Below are 26,592 nucleotides of genomic sequence, written 5' to 3' on the forward strand. Positions count from 1 at the left end.
CTGTTTTATTATGGTTCAGGTGCATAAACAGACATAAAGAGTGGTCTATGTTATTCTTTACAGCATATTATATAGTTATGACACTTGAAGCCATGCGATCCATGGGCTTCCAGAGCAGGGGGCGATTCTTGTGTTTCGATCACATTTTTCTCCTTGACGTGGCAGCATCAAAAGCAAAGAGTAGCAAATCGGCTTCATCCATCTTGTCTCAATTATCAGGCAAACGTTAGGATGCTTCCAGAAAATAGGCCACGATGTTCAGCTTCTGTTAAAGATAAAACTGTTCAGTGAACTGAGTAAATCTTGACAAAGCTGAATAGGATGGGTGGGGTCATTAGAATTGTCATACGTGTACACACAGACACACACACACAGACACACAGACACACACACAGACACACACACACAGACACACAGACACACACACACAGACACACAGACACACACACACAGACATACACACACACACAGAGACACACACACACAGAGACACACAAACACACAGACACACAGACACACACACAGACACACATACACACACACAGACACAAACACACACACACACACACACACACAATTAGCCAACATTATCAACGTTGTCTGAAGCCTCAAGTCTGGCCAGGTCAGCATAAACATATTTCTTTCTTTTTCGGCATGAAGAACTCTGATCAGCTGAGAGGACATGCCTGCTCCCTTACCCCCCAACACCTTGTCCTGTGCCTCTTGAACTGCCAGGGAAACCCTGACTTTTTAGTACAACAGTCTAGACAATTACCTAGGTAACATCTGTGGCCCAGGCACCAGGATGTGGAAGTCAAGGAGTGGTAGATGACTTCACTGAGGAAGATTATTGGGGTTTGCAGGGTTTTTCTTGTTTGAATCTGAATTCTGGCAGCTGTCTCATCAATAGCCAGGTGCTCAGTACAGCAGATTGGGGACTGTTCACACACAGAGACAAAACTATTTTCCAAGACAGGGTGAGAAATCTAAACTACTCATCCTAAATCTCTACTATTTGCTCAGTCTGCCCAGAGCTGCACAGTGCAGGCAGCATCCAAGGTGGGCCCTTAGCCAGAGCCAGCCTGATGCATTTTCATCCTGACAGCAGGATCTCACTGGTCCAAACAATACTACCCCTCACAATGCTTTTGTAAACAGAATTCTAATTAATGAATTCACAAGTAACTGTTTCCTGTTTATGGCTATGAAACAATGTTTACTCATAAATTTTATTTTAATCCTGATTCCAGATACACAGCTGGAAACAAAGTATATACTCATGTGTGTTTACAAGGCCCCTGTTGTCCGTGCAGACACCCACAAAGCTGGAGAGACATCGCATCATTGGCTTTGGATCTGAAAAGGTGAATTAGTACCTACTGACTGATACTCTGAATCTTTTTTCCCCCCTCCACTGGGCAAGGGCTCTACCACCAAGCTAAATCCCCAACCCTTGAATCTTAATTCATGGAAATAGAAATAGGTTTCATATTAGGAACACCAAACTCACTTATGTCTGCTACCACACAGCATTGCTTGTAGTTGCCAGCAACTAACCAAGCCAAATGATGCCCAAGCTCACCCTGGATCCCAGGCTGCCCCTAGTGACGGCACAGCCAGCCAGCAAAGTGTTCTCCCTCTTTCCCTACCCCTTCTTTCTCTTTTCTTCTGTCTTTTACACCACTAACCTGATCAATGATTAAGTAGGCAATAAGTTGGCCATATTTAAAGCATATACCTTTTATCTATGTATACAGTCTTTGATCTATGTATATACTTCTAAAAAGCAACACCACAATCACGATGACAGATATTTCCATCGCCCCGGAAGTGTCCTCATGTCCCTTCACAGTCTGTCCTGTACTTCACCTCCTCTCCAATCACCGCTCTGCTTTCTGTCGCTGCATGACTGTTTGTATTATCTAGACATTTGCACAGACGGAATCACCAGTGTCTAGTCTTTTCAGGAAACACCCCGTACTGTGCTGTGTGTAGTACCTTATTCCTTGTGTCAGTGATCGACTCTCTGAATATACCACCGTTTGCTGAGCTACTTACCTCTTAAAGAGTCCAGCTGGATAATTAAAGCTTCCCTGTTGTACACAAGTACTTGTGTGGAAATCCCCTCTCCTTTCTCTGGTGTAAATTCCTGGAGGAGAAATGCGAGGTCGCAGGGTAGACAGCTATGAAGCAATCGCCACACTGTTTGTACAAGCTTGGCATCATCTGACCCTTAAATGTTTTGTAGCATTTTTAATTGCACTCATCTGAACTTGAGCTTTTTTTGTTATTGGAAACATTTTAACTAGAAATCTAGTTATCTTGAAAACTTTGTTTGTGGCTTAGGAATGTGGCTTATTGTACAGTGCTTGCCTGGTATGCACGAGGTCCTGGATTAGATTCCTAGCACCACAACATAAATATGTTTTAAACATGGAGGACCACTGATCAGACCTGGTGACACAGGCCAATCAGTCTCATTATGCAGAAGGCCGAGACAGAATAATCACAAGTTCAAGCCCTAGCTGGACTGCTCAGTAAGATAGACACCAGGATGACAATGTAGTGCGTGTTCCTGCCTTAAAATTAAAAAATAAATGTTAGATTAAGTTAAGAAGATGGAGGATAATGGTTGGCAATACTTTCCTGACATCCGTAAGTACATGTGGCCAACCCACAGGTATGTACAGACAGACAGATGATGTGTACAATCGCTTAACATTTTCCTAAGACTTAACTGATGTTGTGTTTGGTTTTTTTTCTTCCTTTTCCCCCCTGATTATTATATTATTAATTAGCTAACAAAATAGCAAGCTTATTTGTGTTGTTTTCCTACTTTTCTGATTTTTGTGAGTTTTTATTTCATTTTCTCCTTGCTGTGGTTATGGCTATGTGTTCAAATGCACTAACCTTTTCTCCAGTGTTTAACCTAGAGTCGACCCCATCTCAAGTGCTTGCCGTTGGAAGCGTTTTATTTTAACCGCTGGACAATTATCTTTGGTCATTCTGTGCCTTCCACATCTCCTCTTACCATGTTCGCCTTAATTTGTTTGCACATACGGGGGATGCATATGAGTCTCCTTTTAAATATTTCTTGCTACTAATTTTCTGGACTGTGTTATTTCCGGATCTATTTCTAGTGATTGATTTTTCTCATTACATTATGAATTTTCTACTTTCCATGGCTGACTGACATGTGGGGAGTTCCAGCCCATCCTGGCAAGGGAGGCATAGTGACAAGAGTGTTGTATGACTGGTCACATTGTACCTCTGTCAGGAAGCAGAGAGAGGACAGAAGTAGGGTCCATTCCCCATGATCTACCTCCCTCAGCTATACCCCACCTCAAGGCCCATCTCCAGCAAGGGATCAAATGTCAAATACACAATCCTGTAGGTAACATTCCATGTTTAACCACAACTGCCATTCTAAAGATGCCGTAAGAGAAGGTAGCAGCTGCAAGTATCTTGGGAAATGAGTGTACATAGGCAATAATCCTTGGATTTGGGACAATTCATTTTGCTTAAAGCACATTTTTACTCAATTACAAATCAGCCCGAGGGAGGAAGGGAGAAACCCTTTGCTCTACAACTCTGATAGATTTGAATAGGACTCTGGAGGTGTCTAAACTAGTTGAACCTTTAACAACCTCAAGTCACCCTTGGTAGATATGCCCTGGGACCTGGGACCACCACAAAGAGACTGGCAAGAGTCCACTTTCCTCACCTTTTCCACTGAACTTCAACATGAGACAGACTTTATAGTAAAAGAGCCAGAAAGAAAAACCTAAATAGCTAACTTTGAGTACATTGAAGGCTGAGATTTCTGGAATGGTAGCATCACTCGAACAAAACAGAAGCTCATGCTATTCTGGGCGGCTTCTCCTGATAGCACAGCCAGCTGTGATGTCTTGGCCTTTCATCCAGGCTGACTCTCAGTGTAGGGACCTTTCCCATCCTCCTCTGAATCCGCATCTTGATGCCCAGGCTTCATTCTTCCAATGCCCCCCTCAATTCCAGTTCCAATGATGCTGGCAGATTCAAGGGAGGTGTTCCTGACTCTGGAACCCTTGCTCTTACTCCTCTAGAGAGCTTGTAATGGCCATGGGGACCTTTCTTGTCAGACTGTAACTTGGCTGGGCGGTGGTGGCGCACGCCTTTCATTCCCAGCACTTGGGAGGCAGAGGCAGGCAGATTTCTGAGTTCGAGGCCAGCCTGGTCTCTACAGAGTGAGTTCCAGGACAGCCAGGACTACACAGAGAAACCCTGTCTCGAAAAAACCAAAAAAAAAAAAAAGAAAAGAAAATTTGATTTAAGAAAATGATATGAGTTATGTAAGCACAAAGACCTATATTTGGCTTCCCAGCACCCATGCAAAAGACTGACCATGACAGCAGATTCCTGTAATCCTAGCTCTTGGGAAGTAGAAACAAGAGGATTTCTAGAACTCACTTACCACGTAATCTAGCAAGTCAGTGGTCTAGCCTGTAACTTCTGTACTCAGAAGGTGTTAGCAGGATACCTGGAGCAAGTTGCCTAGTCTACCTCAGGGAGCTATGGGTTTAATTGACAGATTCAACTTCACTTGATAAAGTAGAGAATGGTAACAGAAGAATTGCAGTGTCAACCACAAGCCTGTTCACTCATGCATACACAGGCGCATGTGCATGATATGCATGTTCATGTGCATGCAAACACACATATGTGCACATGCATCACACAGATGTACACAGGCCTACATATATGCAGATGCTTATACATACACATTACACACACACACACACACACAAAAGTGTGGTGAACAACAGAAAAAGAAAGTCACCATAGACTTGTGATCTCCAAGCACTCACACATGTTCATGCACACATGTACATACATGTACATGAGTATGCACACATGAACGCTGTCACAGGATATTCCTCACCCCCCAGACACATTTGCAATAAAGCTCGGTAATTGGGGAGGAGCTAAGGTGGGAGGATTGAAGAGGAGAAGGAAAGAGGAGGGGGGAGGAGAAGGAGGAGAGAGGAGAGAAGATGGCGGCAGAGGTCCAAGTGCCTCTAGTAGTTTAAGGTAGTTATAAATATCAAGGTTAGGTAATTGAGTTAACAATGCTAATCGTGTGGGCATCTCGTTGTTTGAGCATTTCCAAATATATAAATCTATAGGTTAATTATTAAACTTTAAGAGTCTCATTTCTACCGGGTACCTCGAGGATGGTGGGTATTGTCTGTGGTTTAGCCGAGCTTTGTGGATGCAGCGTGATGGATTGGCAGAGCCATCCCCCATGTTGGCGTCTCATGGGTACTAAGGCCGGAGTTTCTAGATAGCTGGAACCCTGGTGTCAGCTGAGAACCAGTGGGAACCCGGCAGCTGCCCGGGATCAAGCCGGACTGGGTGCTGCATTTTAAATATTACCCACTACAGAACACAGCTCACACCTACATTCAAAGTAACATAAATGATAGCTTTTATTCACACTAGATTTTTATATTTGGTTTTACTACTTGTGTGTTATTAACCTTGGTTCTAAGGCATAAAAACTCCCTTAAAAACACATACACACACTCAAATGGAATTTTTTTTTTTGAAAAGTATGTTTTTGGTTAAATGCAAGTGAGCAAATGAACCTTGAATGGACAGATGTTCTTTTTTGCTTCTTCTGTAGTAAGGACCACTGCTTTCTTCCGAAGGCCTTTTATGCCTTCATTAAGGACTTTGGACTCCTAGCTCAGCTTTTTGAATTACTTCTGGCTTCCCTTCCCATGGATAACCATTCACACGTCTGTTGTGGCTCCTTGAGAAGTCGCATGAATTGCTGCCTCTAGTTCTAACCTCTCGTGACTCGGAAATTTTCATTATTAATTGTGTTTCAACATCTCTTGCACCATGTAACCAGCACCTCACACTCACCAAGGACACCATTTCCTTTCATTTCCAGCCATGTTCCTCTACTCAAATTTTCTAATTACTGCGACTGCCAACTTCCAGTCATTCTACTAAGAAACACTGGGAGGCTGGAAAGATAGCCCAGCAGTTGATACCATTGACTGCTCTTCCCAAGGACCAAGTACAGTTCCCAGCATCCATGTCAGGGGATCCCAACAGCCTGAACTCAGCTCTAAAGAATTCAACTCCCTCTTCTGGCCTCCAAAGGCACCAGCACACATGTAACTCTGTCTCTTTGCCTCTATCTCTGTCTTTCTCTGTCTCTCCTTGTCTCTTACACACACACACACACACACACACACACACACACACACCATAAATAAAAGTAAGAAAACCAAAACATTTTTTAAGTGAAAAAAGAAATACTAGCCGGGCGGTGGTGGCACACGCCTTTAATCCCAGCACTTGGGAGGCAGAGGCAGGTGGATTTCTGAGTTCGAGGCCAGCCTCGTCTACAGAGTGAGTTCCAGGACAGCTAGGGCTACACAGAGAAACTCTGTCTCGAAAAAAAACAAAACAAAACAAAAAAACAAAACCAAAGAAATACTGGTGCCTCTCTTTATTTCCCATATCTAAATATTTTTGAAGTAATATTTTTAATTTATATTCAGAGGAGCCTGGACTACTTTCCTCCGTTTTCATGCCCTCTGACTCTTCTGTAGTTCAGGTTCTAAGGTTCCCTTACCTGAATAAATGACAGTAGCTCCCCACTCATTCTTTCTTCCCCAGCACTGTCCCTTAGTCATTTTTCTGTGAGAATAGCCATTCCATAGCCAGGGGGCTTGTTTGGATTTTATACTTTCAGTCTCAATTAGATTTCCATGCACTCACCCACCATAAAGAAATGAAAAATCCACGACAGAACTGACAGCGGACAAGCAATGAGCACCTTCCTCTCTCTTATGACTCATGTGCCTGTATCTGCATTCTGTCCTTCTTCGTCACCCAGCATTTCTGCTTTCCTGTTTTCCTTACTATGTGTCACCCTGTACCCACACGCATGTTTATTTGCATATATACCTGTATATGTTAGAAGCTAGGATCTACATACCGTTTATTGTTTTTTCTGAGATTGTATGACCTCACTTGACATTATACACTGTGCTTGTCCCTTGGTCTATTAATTTTTAAAGCTTATTTTTCTTTAGAGCTGAATAACCTTCCTTTCTAGGTACCAGATTTTCCTCATCCAGTCTTCTGTTGATGGACAATGTGGTTAGTTCCATTCCCTTGCAATAATGAGTAAAGTAGCAATAACATGGAGATGCAAATATCACTGTGCAAGGGGTAGAGTTCTCTCAGTATGTGCCTAAGAATGAAATGCCCGGGCCGTATGGTAGTTCTATTTAAAATTGTTCCAGGAACCTTCAAATGGACCCTCATCACAGCTGCGTTAATTTGCACCCCCACCAGCAGTGGATAAGGATTACTCTTCCCCTCATCCTCTTCAGTATTTGTCAGATTTCTTGATGATAGCCATTCACCTGAGTGAGGTGATATCTTAATGTAGTTTAAATTAGCATTTTGCTGTTGGCTATAGATAGTAAACACTTTTAAAAACAGTTATTTGTGTTTCATTAGTTTTAAAAATCTATTTCATTGATCCACTTATTGGTTGGTAATTTTATTTCTTCAGGGTCTGATTTCTGAAGTTCTTTGTAGATTCTGGGTATTGTCCTTTGTCTGGAGTATATCTGGTGAAGACATTCTCCCATCAGGTGGGCTGTCTGTTGCTTTGCTGATTGTGTCCTTTGTGTTGCAGAAACAGTATAGAAGTTCATCTAGAGGCACAGACTGTGGGGTCTGGCTAACTGTGTGATATGTTTGTATTTGCAAGTTCTTTATATTAAAATTTTAATTAATAAAGAAGAAATTCTTCACATAGAGACTTGAGTTTTCTTGCTAAGTTTTTGCTTGATGTTTGAAGTGCATGTATTTAAAGGTCTGGACTGTTTCACCATCACCTAGGGAATGAAATCCAACCTCTTGATTTGATGGTTAATCTCATAAAACCTTTCCTCATGAATTATTTTCCAACCTTTGTTTGTTTTATTACTTTTCCATATGAATTTCCTCTGTAGGAACTGTGAAAAACCACATCACTTTCAAAGCTAAGGTGCCATTTTTAACGGAGGTTAACTGGGCGTAGACACTTCTTGCTTGCTGCTGAGATAGCCTTTTGCTTGCCCATCTGTTCTAGCACTCATGCTGTGCTCGGTGAGGAAAGCATCTGTCCCCACAGCTGCCTTGGGTAGTGGTAGAGATCAGAGACGTCTCACACACTAGAGTAACGGAGAGTGGTTAGCATACAGCCTTCGCCAGGAAAACAAAGAGAATACAATTCAACAGCAGAGGAGGACCCAGGCTTCTTAACCTTCCCCTTATAACTTAGACTAGGTAACAGGTCATGAATAAAATTCCCAGGATGCAGTAATTTATCTTATCAGTTCTTCTTTTAAGCATGTGAAATTTCGATAAGCGCACACACGCACACACGCGCACACACAAACCCAAATATATCAATTACATAATAACGAAAATGAGAGTTGTAGATAGTTTGGTAAAGGACTGTCTGATTGTGTCCACTGAGTACCATGGGGAAGAGAGTATGAGTCCCCTTCACCTCGCTGGAGGATGACACAGTAGCTTACGTGGACGGTGAGTACAAGAGGTAGATTAACAGCCTCAGAGCACCTGGGTCCATTCCCTGCCATACTGTCTCTGAGAGCAGGAGATTAAATTACTTGAGAATTAGTTTTCTTTCATAGCTTCACTTTGGAGAGAGGAGTCTCATGAGAATGTCGTACTTTCATTTGTGGGCTTGCATATGTTTCAATATACTGTTTCTTTCCCTTTAGATCCTTGGGGCCCTGCATTCCTTGGTGGTAATGATGGATAGTATTCACCCACTACACAGAGTTCTATATAGCTAAAGGACTCTGAGTCGTCATTTTTCTAAGATCTGAGAATTTTCAAAAATACTTGCCTTAGCTTCTTAGCTGTCAAGGGAAACAGAAAAAAAAATTTTAAACATAGGCTTTAAAAATTTAATTAAAGTTGGTGGTCACAATTTTAATGATTAGACTATGTGGTGGTTGAATATGCTTGGCCCAGGGCGTGGCACTATTAGGAGCTTTGGCCTTGTTGGAGTAGGTGTGGCCTTGTTGGAGTGGGTGTGGCCTTGTTGGAGTGGGTGTGGCCTTGTTGGAGGAAGTGTGTCACTGTGGGGGTGGACCTTGAAAGAGCTTCCTCCTAGCTGCCTGAGGATGCCAGTCTTCTCCTGTTTACCTTTTGGTCAAGATGGAGAACTTTTGGCACCTCCAGCCCTATATCCGCCTAGCTGCTGCCATGCTTCTGCCTTAATGATAATGGATTGAACCTCTGAACCTGTGAGCTAGGCCCAATTAACTGTTGTCCTTTATAAGAGCTGCCTTGGTCTCTTTATAGCAATGGAAACCCTAACTAAGACAGGGTATTTACCAGGATTTAGATGGCTGTGTTCTGTGTACTTTTACTGGGATTTAAGAGGTAACCAACTCTTTGACTATCATCCCTGAACAACTTATGGAATAGACTCACTTGGGTGTTCATGACAGAAACCATTTTTATGAACTTCAAAGTCCATAGACAGAGGAATCTTTTCTTTCTTTCTTTTTTAAAGACTTATTTATTTAATTTCTATATGTGAGTACACTGTCACTCTCTTCAGATACACCAGAAGAGAGCATTGGATCTCATTATAGATGGTTGTGAGCCACCATGTGGTTGCTGGGAATCGAACTCAGGACCTCTGGAAGAGCAGCCAGTGCTCTTAACCTCTAAGCTACCTACCTCTGCAGCCCCAGAGAGATCTTTTTCTCGCAGTGCAGATACGCAGATGGAGCTGTCCTGAGGAGTTCATCTTTCCTAATTCTCATTCTATGCTTTTCTATACTGGTCTCAGTCTTGGTCCAACTTTTTCCCTCTGGCAATTATTGTCATCAACACTAGGCTTCCCCTTTATGGCTAGCACTGGTAGAGAGATCATGTTTCTCTGCCATAATTTTCCCAAGAAGTCCTGAGCATATCTGCTTGGTTTAGATTAGGTGATACCCTATCTCTAAACCAGTCTCTACAGACAGTCCTCTTGGCCAGGCCTGGGTCACATGCTCATCTCAAGCCTGAAGTTGCAGCTACCTCCAACATGAAGTTAGGAGAGGGATGACTTCCTAGGAGAAAAGAAAGATAATGTAACGGTAAGAAAGGAAATAGATTTGGGGCAGGAAAGAAGCAATAGAAAAGCAATGTAATTTCTTGAACATAATTTGACAATAATTCTAGAATGTGAACATTTAATCCAAGGGTTACTAAACTTTAATAGTATCAATAGAAGAAATGCTTATTTAAAAACTGGCATCAAATATGAAATGACAAACATAGTTTTAATCTAGTAGAAGAAATTCTAGTAGAAGTAATGCCAGCAATTGCCTTCAATCAGTAAGAGACGTAACTGCTGTCCATTCTACTGTGGTCCCCATTGTCTTTAGCATGATAAACATTGGGGTAAATGCTACAAGCATAAGGCCTTATGGACTCTTTAGTCGAAAATACAGAGAACATCAAAATGGTCTGGACGAGTCTCCTCAGTGTGGAGAGCACCTTTGGTTATGCTTATACTGAAAAGTAGTGCTGCCTAATTTCCTCATAAAGCATCTGATAAATTAGCATTTTAAGATTCACCCAGTACTGCTTTTATGTAAGTGAAATCAGTCGTTGACAAGAGGTCATGTTTCCCTAGTTCCTTGTCACCGACCGGTCACTTCTTTCATTATGATCAAACTGTTTGAAACACAAGATCATCCTTGCCAGAGTAGCCAGTGTATTGAGTGATCAATTTCTAATTGTGACAGGCCCTAATTTTATGATCAGTTTTGTTGAAGCAAACATAGTCTTTTAGTTATACTGACTATTCACACTACTTATTAAAGGAGGATCATATAACATTTAAATGAAGGATCCAATCTATAAAATACATGAAACAAATAAAAAGCATGCGCAAAGAGGCATAGTGCATTCATTTACAGGGTATGGATCCCCTATCCCTGAAGCAAGGTCCTAAACCTACACGGTGTCCCTAGGCATTGAGGTTTGCCATAGCATCTGCAGCCAAAGGGGCCAGTGTGGCCCACAAGGTCCCACTGGCTCCACATCTGAACAGTTTCAAGAGTACAAGTTTCCCCCATCAAAGGTTCGGAATAAATTACACAAAAAAATTGGCTCTGGAAAGAGTTATCTTGGGCAGGATAAGGTACAACTCTTATGAGGTGTTTTAAATGGCTCCTTCTGTGCAGGGGGTGTCTGTGGCAGAGTTGGTGGGTGTGAGCGAAGGCTGTGAAGGAAATAGAGAGTCTAACCCTCCACACACTTGGCTAGAAATGCTAAATCTACCCTCTGGACAAAGATTTTAAAAAGTTATTTTTTTAAAAAAAAAAAAAACAAACGCTCTTGTAACAGTATGGGTTACAAATGAATGAAACAGCCATCTCTTCTCTAATTCTATACTTTCAGAAGAAATTTTTCCACTCCACTAGCAGGCTGGAGCCAGTTTGGACTAGTTTAGATTGCTAACCATTGAGCAATGTGTGAGCCACTATTAAAAATTAAATTGTATAAACTTACAGTTACATGTAAGTTATATACGAAACAAAGGCAAGAGATGTCCTGAAACCCCTCACGGCTGAGGTGTCTTAGCTACTTTGTTGTGCTCTTGGTTTTTTTCGAAGGTGTTTCTGTGAGCCACACTTGCTTCCTGGACACTGGTCCTTCACAGATCCATATTTAATGGAATCCATATTTAAGTCAGCACAGTGGGGTACAAATCAGAGATTGGCTTCTTGTTTTGTTGTTTATGCGCAAGAAAGAGGTGGAAAAATGTTAATAATGCAGGTCATGTTTAAATAGAGATTGCTCTGAGCCCCCCAGCTAAGGACATGTTCTTCCAGTGTTCAGACTGTTACCTGTTTCATCAGAGATGTTGATTGTGTCATCGGTGAACAAGTGGCTTTGGGCTGACATGCCTTTGCCGTTTGCTGCTCACCAGTGTAGATGAACTATCTCCCAGCGTTCACACGGGAATGACACTTGTTTGTTAATTGCCATCCTAGGTTGGCTAAGGACACAAGAGTTAGATTCAGGTCTAGGAAATCTGTGAGCAACCAGATTTCTGTATAAAATTTACAAGATAGAACCTCAAATATGTCCTTGTAAGTTATAGCCATGTGCCTGTGAAAATTTTTGTTTAATGTATGCCTATATGTAGGTTCACTTTTTTTTTCCTCAAGGGATGATTGTCAATATTTTGCTAGCACAATCCTGCCAGTAAAGAAAGCCAAGGATTAGTTGGCATGATGGTATATGCCTTTAATCCCAGCACTCGGGAGGAAGAGGCTCAAACTCTGTGAGTTTGAGACAGCCTGGTCTGCAAATAGAGTTCTAGGACAGCCTGAGCTATGCAGAGAAATCCTGTCTTGAAATCCAAAAATAAACAAACAAACTAACAAAAAAAACCAAAACAAACAACATCAAAGAAGGAAAGAAAGAAAAAAAAGGAAGGAAGGAAGGAAGGAAGGAAGGAAGGAAGGCAGGAAGGAATCCAAGGAGCTTCAGGTATGGCTCAGTGGTTAAGAGTGCTTGATTTTTTTTTCCAGAGAACTATAGTCCTGCTCTTGACACCCATATTGGGCAGGTCACAACTGTATGTAACCAACCCTAGGGATTCAGATGTCTTCCAAGGGCACACAGTGTGTGTGTGTGTGTGTGTGTGTGTGTGTGTGTGTGTGTGAGAGAGAGAGAGAGAGAGAGAGAGAGAGAGAGAGAGAGAATAAATTATTAACCATTTTCTTCCCAGGAGGGAACCTCCTCCTATGTATAAGACAGGATAACCAATGGCACATGTAGTAGAAGAGATGGCTAGTCTGATCGATATGGGTCTTGGGACCCTCAGAAAAGGAAGTGTAAATCTTTACAGCTTTAAATTGCAGATTGCACCTTGGTTACGGGTGGGACTTTGTATCCACTTCCCCTTTTCAGTGCTGGGATTGTGTCTGGTTGGAACCTGTGCAGGTCTTACTGTGCTGTTACAGTCTCTGTGAGCTCATGTGTTTATCAGTGCTGTCATGTCTGGACAACGCTGTTTCTTTGGCCGCATCATCACCTCTGGCCCTTACAATCTTTTACCTCTTTTTCCACATGATACTTGAGATTTGGGGGGAGGGGCTTAATAAAAACATTCCATTTAGGGCTGAGTGCTCCAAAGTTTCTCATTCTGCGCATTATCCAGGTATGGATCTGTTGAAATCTATTGGGGAAGGCAAAATCAGTTTTCTCTAATGAGGTGTTCTGGGTGTATCCACTACACTCCAGAGTAGGCCCGATGCTTAGTAGTAGTTGTCCAACACAAAACAGACTTGTGTGTGTGTGTGTGTGCATGTGTGTGTGTGTATATACCAGAGGATCTGGGAGGAGTTGGAGGAAGGAACTATATGATCAAAATAAATTGTTTGAAAAAAGTTTTTAAGTAATAATTTTAAACTAAGGAAAGATAAAAGGAAAAGAAGGAAGACTTGGACAAATTTGTTGTTGCATACTTTTTTTTTAAAGACTTATTTATTTTATATATGTGAGTATGTTGCTGGTGTCTTCAGACACACCAGAAGAAGGCATTGGATCCCATTACAGGTGGGCTATCATGTGGGGCTGGGAATTGAACTCAGGACCTCTGGAAGAACAGTCAGTGCTCTTAACCATTGAGCCATCTCTCCAGCCCTACATATTTTTTAAATTTATTATTCAATAATTTCATTCCCATGTACAATATACTTTGATCATATCCACCCACCCTTTTTCTACCTCCCCCTCCCCCAAGCCTCTCCTAAACTTACCCCCTCCTGCCTTTATGTCCCTTTCTTTTGTTTTTTTTTAAATATCCCACTAATATTAGATTGAGTCCAATTGGTACAGACACATGGGCAGCCTACTAGTGACCACATCTTCAAAGAAAAATGACTCTTCATCCCCTAAGTAGCCATCAACTTCTGCTAGCTCCTCATTCAAGGGTAGCCTCTAGAACTCTTCCCACCACCATGTTGGAATATTGACTGGCCTGACAGTGTGCAGGCAACCATGGATGCTTCAAGTTTATGAGTGCAGCAGCCATGACAACCCTTTATATCATTTCTGCTCATCCTCCAGCTCTTGTATTCGTTCTCCCTCTTTTCCCATGATGTTACCTGAATCTTGGGGGTGGGGGAGTGGTCATTTGACATAGGTGACCCATTTAAGGCTAGGCACTCACAGTCAATGTATTTTCATCCCTTTGAACAGTTATTAGTCTCTGTAGTCTCTGTGTTGACCACTGTCCGCTGGAAGAAGAAGGAGGAGGAGGAGGAGGAGGAGGAGGAGGAGGAGGAGGAGGAGGAGGAGGAGGAGGAGGAAAAACTCTCACCAGGGGAGCAGCATAGATGCATAGGTATAAACTTATGTGAAGGCATGACTAGTTAGCATCAGTAAGTTCCCCCTTAGACCCTCTGACCTCCCATGGGCTTTTGCCTAGGCTTACAGTAACTGGCATGAATTCCCTCCTGTGGATCAAACCTCCAGTCCAATCCAAAAGCAATTGGTCACCCGAATAACAGTCGTGCCACGATCGCATCAGCTGACACATCTCGCCCGGCAGGTTGATGACTGTAGGCAAGGTATCCATGCTGGATAAATCCGCTGATGTCTCTTCTCCTCTTGTAACCTACATGATAACTTTAGTCTAGTGCTATGAAAACTAGCTAGTGGGGATACGTTTCTCCAGTCAGCTTGAGATTAATTTATTTATTCCCTACAACCAAAGCGTATGGTGTCTTCAGTAACAGGGTCTGAGGGACAGAGAGCAGTGGCAATAGCGAGTGTTTGTTTGGTGCCTTTGCTGCCTTCCTGACAAATACCTGACAGGGACATAACCCATGCCTGAGGCTGAGACCATCCGGGCCCGAGGCTTTGTTTATTTTTAAGAATCCTTATCTTCTAGAAGCAAAACCACCCACCTAGGCAGTGTACCCCATGCCCCTCATCCCAGTTTCTCCCTTCAATGCTTCTTCTACACATCAACTGTTCTACTCTCTTCTCCAAGGATATTTTTAAATTGGGTCATAACATAATAAAGTTTCCACGTGGCTTTTTCATACAGTTTGGCCATCTATCCTTCCTCCCCCCCCATCCCCGCGCGCACTCGCTTATCTCTCCCCGCTCTTCTTCTCACTTTCTATACTCTACTATCCCAGCCTCCCTTAACGCGCCCCTCCCCCAAACCACCCCTTTCTACTCTCCTGACTTCCACACTAACCACAAAAAGATTTCGAAGGTCAGACGCACACATGAGAGACCACGTGGCATTTATCCTTCAGCGGCGCTGCGTACCGTTCCCCTCCACCCCCTCCGCAAGTTTCATTCAGTTACCTGCAAATTCCATACCCTATTTTCCTTATCCACGCATCAGTTGGCTGGCATCTGCATTGATTCCGTTTCTACCATGGAGAGCCTCGAGGAACACGTAGGTGCAAGTGTGTCTGTAGTCAGCTGTAAAGTCTTTCAAGCATATGCCCGAGAGTGATACAGCTGGGTCTCACACACACAGCGGTTCTAGTTCTCAGTCCTTGACTGGCTTCCCAAGTGGCTGTAGTTACATAGACTCACTTCTGTGGCCTCTACTCTGTCCCATTGATCTGCAGGTCTGTTTTTGTGCCACTCCCACGCTGTCTTTTGAAATCTGGTTTGGTAACACTTCCTCTGGTTCATTTTGCTTAGAGTGTTTTGACTATCTTTGGTCTTTGGTATCTCTGTATAAAAACTGAAATAGATACTTTCCTCTACGTTACCCCTGGAATTTTGATTGCTGTTGTGCTGAACCTGCACGTTGCTTTTGGTTAGACAGCCGCATTCACGATTGATTTTCCTAAGCCACGAGCACGGGAGGTCTTTCTGTCTCCTGGTGGCTTCCTCGGCCTCCATTGGAGTTCAGTGTTTTCATCGCAGAGGTCCTTCAATTCCATCACTAGGTTCATTCCAGCTGTTTTATACTGGGGGTGGGGAGGTGGCTCTTGTGAATGAGGTTGTTTCCCTGACTTCGTTTTCGAGTGTTTGTCACCGATATATAGGAAGGCTGCTGGTTTGTTGTGCTAATTTTATTCCATGCCTCTCTTCGGAAGGTGTTTATTAACTCTAAGAAATTTTTGTAGACATATCAAGGTCTATGTCATCTTTCCATTCTCTTTCCAGGTCATTCATATATATGTGTATGTGTATATGTATATATATGAATATATATGATATGTCTATATCTTATATATCTTATATATATACCATATATGATCACAGAACAACAACAACACACACACACACATCACACACACACACATGAATGACAGTTGGTATAATGGCTGCTCATTTACCCAGACTGACTTCCTGTGATGTTTTCTCCAACACTCTGAACTCATGAAACCACATTTCATCTCCTAGTATATACTCCCTATGATTTAGTTGACAACCTTCCCCTCAGTTCAGCCGGCCCCAGCTCGGTGGTCTGGGATCTGTTCATGTGAGCCAGATCCCACTTCCTCTCACCTTCTATCGTGCCTCTTTGAGAAGCATCTGGGTAGTGTCATAGCTGGTGAAGGCATAGGCTCCACCAGCCTGCCAGGCCCTGGGGCCCAGCAATGGTGGCAAAGAAGGTTGGCAGTTAAGGTTGATGAACTGTTCACTTGTATGATCCTGGGAGGAAAACTAAGATTTGTAATTGCAAGGTGTGTTAGTCAGGTTCTCTGGAGGAACACAACCAGTGGAATTTGTATATGTATGTGTGTGTATGTATATTTTTAATATATATTAAAGAGTGCATTTATGAATCAGTTTATGTTTACACAGTAACAGCAAATGAATCTGAGTGGAGAAGATGAGAAGCTGGAAGTTATTTGGTCCACAGGCAGTCCCAGTCTCCTGTGGAAAACCTGAAAGGTTCCTGGAGACCTACTAGCCCTTTAGTCTAAGTTGGAAGCCTGTCTGGAAATACTGGTTCTGATATCAGCAAATGAATCCACAGCATCAACAACAAGGCAAACTGACTCAGCTCGAAGGAGTGAACACCTTTTTATCTAGCATGCTACCTGAAGGTGACGCCCACGACTGGGGCTAGGTCTTTCCCCATCAGTCCTGGCAATCAGGCAGTTCTTTGGGAGAGGCTTCCTTCTCAGGTGATTCCAATTTGTGACAAGCAGCCATTAACACCAACAGTTAACACAAGGCCTGGTTCAAGCGTTCACAAGTCTCACCAAATGACCTAAGCTACAGCGGTATCTATGTGTTTATCCAGAGTTCCCTGTGGCTGAGTGAGGAAGCAGAGACTTGGAATAGGGTCTGGATTCTATTCTCTTTTCTGCTACGAATGAACCCTTCAGCCTTAGACAGTATATCAGGTACTTTCTTTACCTCTCTGTGACCAAATAAAAGACTAGCACCCTAAGAGAGGACAGACTATTTTGGCTTATAGTTTGGATGTACATTCTGCCCTGGTGGGGAAGACGTGGCATAATTCATGGTTGCCGACTTCATACATACACGCTGACTTCATCCATCCCAGCTGTAAGTGGAGAGCATTGAGTGCTCAGTAGTCTTTCTCCTTCTCCTTTCGTGGCATCCTCAGGCCATGGGTTTATACCACCCTGTCTGTCTTTCCCCCTCCATCCATCCTAAGATACCCTCATGATACTTCCAAAGATGTATTCACTCTTCCAGGTGTTTCTAAGTCCAGCAAACCTGCTGGTGAAGATGAAGAACGACAGACAGGTTATTTCAGTACGGTTTCTAGTTCTAACGGCTCTTTCTAAGTCTGCTGTTCTATGGCTCTTTGTTTCCATTTTACAGTTGGGGTAAATGAAGCACATGTCTCTGGAGAAAAAGTTAAGGGCAGTGTCTAGCATATTGGTCATATCAATTCTTTGACTCCCAGGCTTCAAATCCTTTATGACAGTAGTCATAAATCATAAATAATTCCAGGCTACTACTCCCAGATTTCTTAGAAGGATCAGAGCACTAACATTCTTTGGCAGATGAAAAAAGAAATTCAATTATCTGGAATGCAAAGAAAAAAAAAGACGATTCTGTCTTGTCAAAATCTTTCTGAAGGGCAGTAGCAGTTTTTCTTGCTTCAGTAACAGCAAAGGACATGGCAATATTTCTCCCATTATCACGGCTCTGTTCTGCTTCAGGACTAAGATTCCAAATAGGAATGACCACTATTTCTCAAGTGTCACTTACTCTCCTGCTGAAAGCCTAAGAGACTGGCATAGACATTTGATTCTCATTGGTTTTACTTGTGGTCTCCACGAACCCCTTCATGTATACATCTTTTGCATGAAAGCGAAAGGGAAAAGAAGTTTCAAATATGTTTTGCAGGGTGGTGGCAGTCTTCTGTTCTGTAATGAAGGCTAAGATGTTTGAAGAATTCAGAAAGAGAATATTTGTACTGTGCGCAGAGACTCAGAGACTACAGTTGTTGTTTAACAAGACAGTTGCTCAGAAACAAGTGTCTTCAGCCAGCCCCACCCCATGTCTGTCTGATCAACTTCTTCCCAGTGCTGGACCATAAATGACTGGGTTTTTACTTTTTGTTGTTTATATTTGTGTGTGTGTGTGTGTGTGTGTGTGAGTGAGTGTGGGTGTGTGTGTGTGTGAGTGTGGGTGGGTGTCTGTGTGTGTTATATGCACATATTTGTGTGACTGTGCAAATGTGCATATCTGGAGACCAGAAGTCACCTTTAGGTATTTTCTCAATTGCCCGGAATATTTTATTCAGTGATCCTGGAGATCACTAATTGACTAGCTGGTGACTGGGCCCCACAGATCTATCTGACTGTACTTCCTCCTTACTCCTCAAACCTAGGACTCCATATGTGTCCCAGTCTGCTTGGAGAATCCAAACTCAGGTCCTCACACTTGTCTGGAAGTCATTTTACAGGCTGACTTACATATTACCCCAGCCCTTCTTATGCTATTTAATTAAAAGTGATGCTTTATTTTGTTGTGTGTGGTTCTCTGTCTCTGTCTACCTCTGTCTCTGTGTCTCTCTCTCCTTCCCCCACCCTCTGTGTGTGTGTGTGTGTGTGTGTGTGTGTGTGTGTGTATTGAGTGCTATTTTTGTGTTCTCATTGTACAGTTTCAGCTCATGGTTGAACTTGCTTCACAGTATTCTGGAACAAACATGTCCCCACCACAACCACGATTGGCATAATTTCCAAGGCAATGGAGGAGGAAAAAGATGGGAGGATGAGCAGGGGGTGGGCCACCCAGCAGGGTTAGTTTGGAAGAGCTTGTGCTTAGTATCTAAGAGAACAGAATTCCGACCTTGAGACGCACAAGCACACCAACTCCACCCCCTTGCAGAGCGTTATTTCCGGGCCATACAGGCTGTCACACTGTGAAGCATACTTCACATTCTGGGCTGCATTGGCTCAAGATTTTCCTATTCGCTATGTAAAGGATGTTATAACCCCTCTTCCTGTCAGAAGTCTTAACTGAAATTTGTGTCGAAAAGGAGAATTGGTTTTAAATCTGAACCATTTGCCTTTAGTGATTCCAGGCTAAACAATCTTGTTGATGGCCTTGGGTGTTGTTTTTGGTGCATGGAACTCAACCCACGGTCTCACACCCACCCACCCACCCACCAGCCTACCCTCCCCCCACACTCTGTCACATGCAGATGCAAAATAGAAAGCATTCTGGGGTCAAGCACTTAATCTACTCAGGCCCTCTTTATTTCTATTTGCCTATTTGGCTCACCAATTATTCCGAGAGTTTCCTGGCTCTCTGGTGTGTTCCTTGGCATCTTCACCTCCCATGACAAGATGGGATTCCAACTCCTCATACACTCTTTGTGGTTACTGAACAAGATTAAATGGAGAGAAGATGGAATCTAAAAGGTAAAGGGAGGGCCTTATATTATTCTTATGTTTCAGTTGTTTACAGGAACCCCTATTCTGTGTTTCTACAGGTGTTTCAAAAGCTATTCTTGCATTGGTCTGTTTGTTTATTATTTTAATACCAGTTCTCTTTTGTGGCTGAGACCCAGGCTGTACAGTGTGGCATTGGCAGTGTTGGTAGGCGGTGCCTCTAATTTCTCACAGGTAAACAAATTATTAATGACTTCTGTGAGCCTTTTGCCTTTCTGTTACTTACATTGTAGATGGACTCTATCTGCCCATCTACATCATACGTGTGTGTGTGTGTGTGTGTGTGTGTGTGTGTGTGTGTGTGTGTAAAGGCTAATGGCATACAGAATGGCATACATGGGTTATTCCCGCTATGAATTAGTTTCTTTTATCTGACTCTGACCAAAACAGATGTTGGCAGCCTTTCTGCCCCTGCTCTCTAAGTCAGACTAAGACCATCGGTTCCGCTTAGGGAAGCTGTAGGGAAATGATTTAACTCTTTAAATAAACCCTTACTAATTTTTTTCGTTGGCTCCCTTCATTATAAGCTACAAACAAACAAAAATTACAATGCATCTCTACGAAACAAGAAAGAAAAATAGCAATATTAAAAATACCATCGACTATAGTTCTAGAGGGAAGTGGATTTTTATTCTAGGACACTGAAGAGATGTCTGTGCTTGAGGAGGCAGCTGAATGTGTTTCCACCTTACAGTCAAGATCATTTGCATAGAATACCAAAAGAGCTTTTGTTAAGAAAAAATCCAGGAAAGAGTCTCTATTGGAGAGTGGTAGGGTGCATTTTGCAAGGCTTCTCTATTCCTTCTTATAGAAAAAAACAGCTATAATAAAGGAGCCTTCTACACCGGTACCACACACGCACTGGCTTGCATCCGGATTCTGCAACAAAATGTAAATTAAAGTCGTGTGAGAAGCAGAGAAACAGGGAAAGAAAGGATCAAGGAGGGGGGAGATAACCAGGAAAAATATAGTTTAATAGGCACATAGCATTCAATAATTTATCATAGAAAGAAACACCCTCCTTTTAGATTTCAGGTTAAAAACATTTTTAGTTAGTAAATAAAGACCTTAAATATTTTGCATATCATGTAAAGCAAAGAAGAATTACTTCTTAGACTAGAGGTATTTTTACATGACTATCTCGAAATACCCTCACAATCATATCATATAGTGGCATCTCCATTTTTTTTCTCATATAGTGCCTAAGCCAGGGCACCAGGGCACTAGACTCCTAGGTTTGGTGGAATTCCACCCCTCCCTGACTCTTGCTTTTGAGGTGATTTGTGTATGCAGGGCAGGAAGATCCTGCTGCCATTCTGACCCAAACTCTTCCACAGTCACTGGCAATAGGTTTAACTAAAGATGTATTTAACTGTCATTTCTAATTTGGAAACGCCGACTCTCCATCTTGCCACAGTAAAGGTTAAGATTTATTGACAAACTGAGACAGCTCTAGGATTGTCTTATTTAATGCTTTCAACTGCCTGCAAGGTAGGTGATATTTTTGGCTTCAAACTACTGGGGTTGCTACCTCCAACTAGCAATAAAGGCAAAATCTGGTACTTTGTTCCCAAGCTTGAACACCTTACTTTAACCCCAGCATCAGTGGCTGGCTAGCCTTCATCTCTCTCATGGCTGCTAGAGACATATCCTATGCCCTTGACCTCATCATAGAACCTGGAGATGCTTTCCCATCACAGTACTTGGTAGGACCAGGGATGCTTCGGGACATGAGGAACAGCCTAGGGACATTTCCTATCAACTGCAGCATCTCTGCTTGTCATAGGTGAGAGTCACACTGTTACTTGCTGACCACATACAGGCTTGGGATAGGTACATTAAGCATCAGAGGAGAACATGGGCCACCGATGCTCACTAACTTGTACATGTTTACTAAGATAGTACACGACAGGACTCCAAAGCCCATGCACTTCTCTCATATACAAAGAAGGAAGGCCTGAACCAGAAGCAGAACAAACGCTTCTGACTTCCCTCCCTCCCGACTCTCCAAAAATCACCAAGAGTTTTCTGTCTCTAGATGACACTGGTGGTGATGGGGAGAGCAGGCAGAGTGGTTATCTAGATTCCAGATTCTCAGCTTGGTCTAAACACACAGAGAAAGCTGGGTGAGCCCTAAAGGAGTTTCTGTCACAGGGACCTCCTCACAGGGAGCTACACTGATGGCTGTGCCAACCCTCAAGCCATTGACCACTTATCACAAATTTCCATCCTGGCCAGCGTAAAGGCCCCAAATGGTGGCATTCATCATGGGATAGCCTCTGAGCTCTTTTATTTTGGATGTATAAATACAGTCTCATAAGGTGCTAAGAGGAGGAGAAGAAGGGGGAGGTATTGAGAAGAATATTAGGTGGCAATGCGAGAAACCAGAGACAAATATGTCTGGATTGGTATATAGTTTGTCACAGTGGCTCAGGTTTGGGTCAAGGTAGGATGGAGATTTATAAGTTATAAATTTAGCATTCTCCAGCTTCCTTTCACCATCCTGAAGGCTTTCACTCTTTATCATGGGTCCTGAGATCCTTTTAGTGAGGTGAGAGGCCTGCCCTTTCTCTCTCCATCAGGCCACATGTCCAACAGAGCTGGGCTGGGCCCCACAGACAATTTGGATAACATCTGTTCTTCCAGCACACCGACAAGCCTCCACACCAGGGAAGTCGCGGAGCAAACGGATGCACATTTGTCACCAGATTGTTCTTTGTGTGTAGTCCTGACTTATTCCTGCAGCTGATGACAAAAGAGTCATGTATCCATAGAACAGCCGCTTCCGGGGGGCGGGGGTGGAGGGTGGGGGGGCAGTCCTATGCAGTTTCTCAGTGGCAAGTATCTACTACTCTCTTACAGGATGCTGTTCTCTTCTTCCCACCAGTGAGTGCTTCTCCTCCTGTGAAGGGAGCTGAGCCTTGGCAGTCAGCCCGGCAGGGAAGGCCCCTGCTCACCAGGACTTTGCAACCCAGCAGAGAGACAGAAGAAAATACTTTTCAAAGTAAAGAAAATGGGCGTGGATGCTCTTGTGCACACTGGGAGCTAGCAGAAGGGCTCTCTGGGGACAGGTCTTAGGCCAGGACTGGTGTGGCTTTGTGTTCTGGCCTGAAAGCAAAGCAGATGCCAGGAGGAGACCCTGGTTCCTGGTCCAGAAGGAAGTATGAGTTCACTCCCTATGGTGGAGAATGGAACCGAAGAGGTACTCAGAGCACAGACCCTATTGAACACAGAAGACCCCCTGAGAGTGGGGGTGGGCTTTGTTCTACAGGAAAAAAAACCCACTGGGGACATTTGAGTTTGGGAATAACAGTGACATTTCAAGAAGAGCACTCAGCTGTCACGTTTCTTGCCTGGTGAAGAGGGAAGAGGGCTCCTGAGTCTAATCCTTCACCTCACTAGAAATATAGCCCTGGAGGCAGAACAGTGGAATTTTCACACCACGTGATCAATGAACTGTGGAGAGGGAGGCAGCTTAGAAACCAGAGGTCCTGGTCGGAGTTCACACTCAAGATGTCAGAGAGCCTGGGCAGACTAGGAAAGCCATTTCCACAAAAGGAGTTGTCCAGAGTGTTGTGTGTCCAGAAGAAAGTCAGCCTTAATGACTTATTACTTCTGAGAATGCTCCCCAGCAGAACACAAAGACCCAGGGTGATCAAGCTGGGTTTTTATCCCCGCCCCCTACCTGCCATTCGCCCTGAAATCTGCCATTGTTACATTTCCAAAGGTTCACACATGCAGATCAGTTTATCCAATGGACATGTGGTGACACGAAACGGGTTTTCTGAAGCCTTTGACTGGGTAGGATTCTTGCTTGCCCCCTCCCGTCTTCTGTCATAGGCAGAATTAGCAGAAAGCTGTGCCTAAGTGGATTATTGCTGCATAACTATAACCTAGTTCCTTTTATGTAAAAAAAAAATTCCAAAATGGTAATTATAGGTAATTACTACAGCAGAAACCTCAGTCTGTTCACCTTCTAACCCAAAGCAAGTTCATCTGGAAGTCAACTCCTGCAGATGGCGGCGTGGCTAGTTTTAAACAGATCCGTGTTCTCACTACGTGGAGCATTTTGAGTGGAGCAAAATGCTTCTCCGTCTGTCTTTGGCTGTCGTTTGTGTTTCTCCTTCCTCCCATCACACCCTTCGGTGCCAATGTCTTCCTTTTCATTTCAATGATTATTTCAACACAGATGTTTCATTAAAGATGAGGAAAGAGATTACCCAAAGTTGTGGTGGTGGTGGTGGGGGTTGGGGGGGTGTTTCTTACTACTGACAGTAAAATGTTTGCAAACTGCTATCCTGTTTGTGCCTCTAATGCTCCAGGATCCCTCCAGGTCTCTTGCACGGAGCAACCAACTCATGGAAAACGTCCATGGTGTATTCCGACAATTAGGAGAGGACAGAACGTCCATCTCTATATGTGAATGTGCATGAATGGATTGAACCCACTTCTGTGTTGCTCAGAGGAGACACAGAGTTACTGCTACCTCTTCATTGCCCAGGTGAACAGGTCATGGAAGTTGCCTCTCTGCTGCCAGCTTTGAGCATGCTTCCTGCCATGATTATGTAAAGACACTTGCTAAAAATATAAACGACTCCTGGAGCAAGTTATGCAAGCAGTCCGATTTCCTAAGCTGCTAAATGGGGATACTATACCCGGTGTGGAGCTGTAGGACTAAGCTCAAGTGAACATTTGGAGTCCAGCACGGTGCCTGGTGTATTCCGAGAGTGTGGTATGCGTTAATTGTTTTTTTTTTTTTTCTGTCTCCTCTTAGCCAGAGGCCTTAGTCTGGCTATTTTTATGTGATGCTCCAGCTTCTAACATTTTCCAAATTAAATAACTATTTTTCCTGACCAGTTAATACCATAAGAATACTATCATGGCCCATTCTGTTTGGCCATTTGTTTGAGTCATTAAATCAGAGAAACCCTGGAGCTGCTGTTTGGAGCTGGACTCGGGTGGTCCTCTGTCATGGGAGTGCCCTGGTCTGGTATGATGGTCATAAGCTGGGAACATATAACCTTCAGGTTTTTGTTCTTTGAGCAATTCAGGAAATTTTGCAGATATCACCAAGAAGGACAAAGACATGACTCTCCAGGTTTTCCAGTCTCCTGCTTTCCTACAGTTGTCCGTTTTGTCTGCAAGACTTCTTACAAGTTATCCAAACAATTAAAATTTTAAGTCTCTGGCCAGGTGTGGTGGCAAAAGCCTTTAATCTCACTGTGTAGACCAGGCTGTCCTCAAACTCAGAGATCCCCCTGCCTCTGCCTCCTAAGTGCTTGGATTAAAGACATGTGCTACCACCACCTGGCACAAAAAGACAATCTTGTCTTGCTTGGTTGTTATTTTTTAATAATAATAAAAAAAACCCTATTTTTTTAAGATGGTATCTCACAGAGCTCAGCCTAGCCTTGACACCCCTCTGATAATGACCTTGAACATCTGATCTCTGCGTTTCTATCACCCAAGTACTGGGATTATAAATGTGCATCTAGATGAGGGTTCCATGCTTCATCACGTTCATCACACTTGGCGAGTACTTACCAACCAAGTCACATCACTAGCCCAAGGAGTCATTGTTTTTTTTGTTTGTTTGTTTTTGTTTTTTGTTTGTTTTTTTGTTTGTTTTTTTTACAAATAATTAGAAATATGGCTTATGCTAATATAGGTTCTTAAAGCTGTACTTTGTAGGTGACAATATGTTTTCTTTTTCTCAGGACAAATTCAGTCTAAGTTGAAATTATTATTAACATCCATTTTTAGCTTCTAAAGTTTTCCAGTGGACACAGTAAACGAGTGTACCAATTTTGACAAAGTGCTGGTCTTCCTACGCAGGCTACTAGATTCCACCACCGGATGTGTGGTCTCACATGAGCTCCAGACCTGCAGAATTCTGACTGGTGACATGGCACAGGCCATTGAGCCTTCTCCACAATGGCCTCACTGTAAACAGCTGAATCTGCAAATGTCAAGGATCTGTCATTTACACACCCACCGAGCAACATCTGTCTGCACAGAGCGGCTCCTTTAGATGGGCTCCTGCACTCTTTCAGCAGGCTGACTCCCACTTCGTTCAGAAGGCTTCCCCAGTGTTTGAGGTTACATCCTATCACCACGTTTTGATGGCATCAGAGCCCGGCCCAAGAAGTTCTTTTTTTTTTTTTCTGCCCACAAGCTGTATTGTTGCTCAAGTGTGCTTCTTAAAACAATGAATATGTAACTCATTAGATGCCCAGAAGGGAAGGGAGATGTAAGGATCTAATTTTATTGACTGACACAGATTGCAGAGACACACAAAGCCTGCTCAGATCCTTTGTAAAATTTGGATTCAGAGACACACACCCACCGCCTCCATTCCTATCCCCATATGTTTATTGACTGATAGATGGCAGGATCTGTATGCCATATGCAGGCAAGCTAAACAGCACTGACCTTGACAGGAGGTATTTTTTTCTGAGCTGCATTCAGGGGGAGAATTCTCTCTATAGAGCTGGTGGAGTTGTATTGTTAATATGAACTGAACTGTCCTGGTACTACCCTCCCTGTGGGTGACCTACCCTCCTTCTAGGAGGGACAGCCCCACCACTAACTCAGGAAATAGTGTCTTAACCACAAACAA

The sequence above is a fragment of the Grammomys surdaster genome, unplaced genomic scaffold (genome assembly GCF_004785775.1).
Source record: "Grammomys surdaster isolate TR1022 unplaced genomic scaffold, NIH_TR_1.0 126531, whole genome shotgun sequence".
Classification (NCBI taxonomy): Eukaryota; Metazoa; Chordata; class Mammalia; order Rodentia; family Muridae; genus Grammomys; species Grammomys surdaster.